Raw genomic sequence first — 5,790 nt, forward strand, 5'->3', positions numbered from 1 at the left:
GGGACTGAACCAGGAACCATGTGGTTTGTAAGCAAGCTACTTAGCACACAGCCACTCCTGCCCCTTTGTCAATATATGGGTATTTATGGTTCTTATCTCGGTTGAAGTGGTTTTCGAAATACCCTCTTACTAAAAGCTGCCTAATCTAGCTACAATCTTTTGTTCAGCTACGTGTTACATTATCCAATTAGTCATTTGTTTAGATATCTAGTTATTAAACCAACAGAGGACTATCAACGGGATTGTCCAGCCAGCTAGAAATAACAACCAAGATTTCCCTCAAATCTTATGTTCTATTTTATAAACGATGTCTAAATAAAAGAAGATTTAATTATGGGTAGAACGCTTTTGAAAATGGATCATGTTAATTAAAGCCGATCTGGGTCTACAGAGCAACTAGCTGTTAAGTTATAAATCTATACATATTTTTCTACTTATTCAGCAAACTATTTCTCCTCACTTATTCAGATAGCTATGTCTTCTAGTTTGTTTCACTTATCATGCCTGCTTAATTAACTTAACTTGGAGAGCTATTTACCTTGGTTATGCGCTTGTTAATCTAATTAACCCGCTTGTTCAAAAAGATGAGGCATATTTCTTTATGTGGAAATCTCTTAGATTAACTACATGCTAAAATATTATTAACACGCAAAGACACACCCATGCATATAGACATACATGCAATGGCTACAAATATAAGTAGTTAAGCATATTCAATGTCTACCGCAATTCTATTTGCATAGTACTAATCGCAGCTTCTAATTTAGGGACAAGATCAGCCTACTTGAGAGGAGAGGATTAGACGATACCACCGACCCCCAGAACTTGACTAAAAGCAAAGTTAACCTCGGCGGGATTTGAACTCAGAACGTAAAGCAGCAGTAGAAATATTGGTTTCAAATTTTGACACAACACCAGCGATTTTGGTTGAAGGAATGAGTCGATTGCATCAACCTCAGAGTTCAACTGGTACTTATTTCATCCATCACTTATGGATGAAAGGCAAAGACGACTACAGTGGTATTTGAACGTAAAGATGATTAAAATGCTGCTAAGTATTTTAGCCGGTGTGCTAACTATTCTGCCAGCTCACCGCCTTTAGTGCCAGAAGAAATACTGGTTTAGAATTTGGATACAAGGCCAGCAGTCTCGTGGGATAACATCGACGCCGTAGTTCAACTGGTACTTATTTTATCGACCTCGAAAGAACGAAAGGCAAGGTCTGTCTCGGCGGAATTTGAACTCATAATATAAAGACAGATGAAATGCCGCTAAGCAATATGCCCGATGTGTTAACGATTCTGCCAGCTCAACGCTTTACACATTATTACTAACAAGAAAATTTTGCTGTATCCATTTAATAGACTACAAGTGCCTGCTGAGTAACATTAAACTACTTGAAGTGTTACTAGCAGTATTCATGGGGATTTCAATATTATTGGAAGTTTATAAAGAATTATGCTATACATCAGTTCTTTTGAAATTGTGTCTTTCATTAAGAGTTTCACTTTTGCGATGGCACCAAGTCTACTTCACTTTTACCCAGAAATTTAGTGTATATTATTTTTATAATTACGTCGAAAAATACACATTCTTAAGTATGGAATGAAATCAAACAGTATCTGTAATAATATTTATGATAAGATTGCGTCCATAAAGCTTTAACATGTATTTATGCACTGTAGAATATCCTTATTTACATATTATGTATGTATGTATGTATGCATGTATGTATGCATGTATGTATGCATGCACGTATGCATGCATGTGTGTACGAAGGGAGCTATCTCCTTTCTGGTATTGAGAAGCCTAATTTCTCAAGATTGGTATTTAGGCAGTGTGTTACATATCCCAGGGCCCCAATAATTACAGGTATAAACCTGATCTTGTAATCTGGATAGAGTAACTGCAGGTTTCTCAATAGTTCAGCGTAGGCATTCTCTTTTTCACTGATCTTCAGATTTATGTTAACATCCACTGGGCAGCTAAGTTCCACAACTCTTCTCTATCCCAAATCATTATATCAGGTCTGCCCTTCTTACATTTTACTGATTTTACTAAGGTCTTCACTAGTACATTCTGCCAGTACTTCTACCATACTGTGGGTTCTTATTTCTTTGTCCTCAAGGTTATCCTTCCGACGGATATCATTTTAGAGCGTCCTAGCTACAACATCATGTTTCATCAGTTGATAATACCATGATGACATTTTCGGACAACTGCTTATGATTTGGGTGATGTCTTCGGTGTTAACTCTGCAGTCTGCATCGGCTGTCACATTTTACTGCTTTTCCTGCATGTCTATCCCTTTTGCGCATGAGGTACTTGGTTGATTTATCCTGTTCCTATATTGCAAACGCATACCGTTCAAAGTGGGAGGTAGTACTTCGGCTATTGGTCCATGATAAACTGCTTTGATGGTCGGTGTTTCTATGATCTCGGAGCTTTCTACTAACATATACATACTTCTTCTCATATTGGCTCATCCTTTCATCTCATGATACGTTGCGGTAGAGTCGTGCGACTTCTTTGGGCATGTATTCTAGGTTATTAGGCAAAGATTGTTGTTCAAGGAGCAGCCTTCAAAGTCTTATGATATTATCAGCCTCATATATGCAACCTTGGTGAGGGGATGCACTTCGACACTTGGTTGTTAAAAGATGTTGCCGAAGGGATATGATACAATATTTAAAGGTATTTTGGATCGCTGTTGAGTATCTGCCGCCTTGTTTTGGTTTTGGGTAGAAGCAGTCTACGTCACTGTTTATGTGGAAATTATGTGTGCTTGTTAGTATTTTCGAGATTTTCACAATGTATGTATGCATGCATGCATGTATACATTCATGTATGTATGCATGTATGTATGTATGTATGTATGTACGTATGTATGTATGTGTGTGTGTATAGATGGATGGATGGATGGATGTATTTTGAAGACAGTAAAATTCTAATTATTGTATTTCGTACCTATTTGTTATTATTTAAACCAATATTGTTTTTCTCTTTCTGATATCATGAAACCTCTTTTCTCACTTGGAACTCTTACGGAACACTGGTTCACCATAAAATAATTGTTCATAAGCATCAACACTAATGATATGACAAACTCAACCCAACTGATACTCACTATGCTGCACCACCATATTGTGACAGTCATTTGAAAATTCCTCTGCTATGTGATAATAATTTTCAATTAATATTTAAATATTTAATATACATCTTAATCATTTCTGGAATATTCTTTGATGGATTTTGATGTGCCTTCAATACAGCACACATCTTGGGCAATTATTTTAAAGATATGCTGATGTAAGCATTATAAATGCAAAGCTTTAGTGAAAAGCTTAATTTCCAGAATCCGATGATCCATCCCTAGAACTAGGTCTGTTGAGGTGTACACAATAACCCTCTATGTAGTTCTACATACTGCTTACCTGAGGGAGGTGTAAATATCGCATCAGATTTCGGACTTTTGATAATCCAAGAATCAGTACAAACACTAGAAATGTAATGCACTTCTTCCAATGCTCTCACGACTCTGAGAATTCATCTTTCTAAATAAGCCACTAAATCACGACCATCAACGAGCAACAAATTGCAACTACAGTCAGGAATGCTTAGGAACAATTCATACTGAACAGCTTATTAGTTGTTCGGTAGTGGACAAAGATATATACTGTACAATTCTAAATGAAACTTTTGGGTAATTAATATCGTAAGGTATAATAGAGAAAAAAATTAGGCTCCAGTACATTCTCCTTTTCGACCCATTGTCTTAGGGGTTTTATCTGACAGAGCACCATCTGAACTGAAGTAAGCTTTCATACCAGTATCTTGTTGGTCAAACATGCTGATAAACATAGGATGACATTCTAAAGTTCCCAGAATTCTACATATTCCATTTCTATTCTCTGAGTCAAAAAACATTCATAAGACCAACAAAACTGGATATAAAGGGAGACCTCGCTTCAAGCACTTTTCCTGCTATTGTCTGAAACCAAATATCCTTTCTGCCGTGCCTCTACGAGATCTACAATATATATATATATGTATTTGCAAACGATTCAACAAGAGACTGGTGGATATCTTACCAACATTTAGAAGCAGAAAAGTACCATGAAATCATCGTAGTTTGATATAGCGCTTTTTCTTTTACCGTTAAACAGCAATATCAGTAGTGCATCTATTAAATCTTGTGAAACTGGAAAGGCATCCCACACATTGGCTATCAAGATGGTCACAAACAACCATGTTTATAACATCAGAAGATACCTCTTGGTCTTTTCCTGAATTGAAATATTTAATGTTTAAGATCATGCCTATTTCTTCAATAATTTGGTTCTGAGGAAGGTCTATTATAACATTTTAATGTATTGAGCATGGGCTATCAAAAACATCTATGAAATGATATTTCAAAATATCCTCAGTAACACTGATCAAAATGGATCCACTTTTATATCGGTGAGGAGCATATCCTTGCTTTAGTAAACAGACAGAATGCCCTTACCGACAGTCGAAGTAAAAAGAATGACGTTTTTGAGAATAATAGTACAGATTCTTCTGCTAAGATTTGCAGGATATAGAGAAGAAAGTCGCATGACACCTCAAGACAGTGGCAATCAGTTCAATGATTCGAGACAATCTTGATATGTAATAAACTCATTGATAAAACTATACTTGGTAGCGTAAGTTTAATCAGTAGGTCAGTCATTTTATACTTATTCAGGTACAAGTGAAGCAAATAGGCGGCACCACATATATGAGAATAGCTAATACAAAAGTAGTTTAATTTTATTGCCAGTTTTCGAGGTAGCTGTAGAGGCCATCTCCTTTGCAGCCTCATCCCCGCCTAAACTGGTAGGATTGATGTTATTAATGTTCCTCTTGAGCCTTTCCAAGTCAACACCAGCGGTAAAGATAAGAGCAGGGAGGGGGAATTCCAGAGAACCGATGTAATGTTAAGAGCACGACTCGGGTGATAAAAGGGAAAAAGACAAATAGGTCGAGAGTACTCGAGTAGAAGTGTAATAATGCCAGCCAGCTCCGAAAAGCAAAGTCCATTATAGTAGCGGTACAAAAGACAAGGAGAGGGGATAAACACGCCTGTTCGTTAGATGCTGCAGTGTATAGGTTAGGAATACTATGCTAATCAGTTGGGATGTGATTAAGGATGCAACAGCACCATCCCAGATGTGGGAACAGCATGCTATTTTGAAGCCATTGTAGAGTAACAATAATTGTTGGGGACTTCTGGTCCTGTAGAGGAGGGCAGGTCATTGGCAGGAATATACATGTGTATATGTTACTGACTGTGTGCATACGTGTCTGTATATTCCCGTGTGTGTATGATCGTCTATGTGTCAATATGGATGTATATTTGATTTCGGTGTACCTGTTCCCTCATACTGTTATATGTACGTGTTTGTATGCCATTTCTCTCTCCCCACTCTGTCTCTCTCATTGTGTGTAAATATATGTGAATGTTTGCGAGAGAGAGAGAGAGAGAGAGTGAGAGGGAGAGAGAGAGAGCGAGAGGGAGAGAGAGTGTGTGTGAGAGAGCTTCATCGTTAGAATGTAGATAACAAAAAAAAGACATGTCCTATTTTAAACTTGAGGAAAGTCTTTCATTTTTTTACTGTTGTTTAATCCAGCGATCAGAGTTCTTTTAACGTAAGTGATGTATTCAGGTATACGATAGCCATGTGTCTTTTAGTACCCTCTTTTTCTCAGTAATTCATCGTACCCTGTTTACCTCTCCTGAATCTCATATATTAACATACAAATTGACTT

Source organism: Octopus bimaculoides, chromosome 6 (assembly GCF_001194135.2).
Source record: "Octopus bimaculoides isolate UCB-OBI-ISO-001 chromosome 6, ASM119413v2, whole genome shotgun sequence".
Lineage (NCBI taxonomy): Eukaryota > Metazoa > Mollusca > Cephalopoda > Octopoda > Octopodidae > Octopus > Octopus bimaculoides.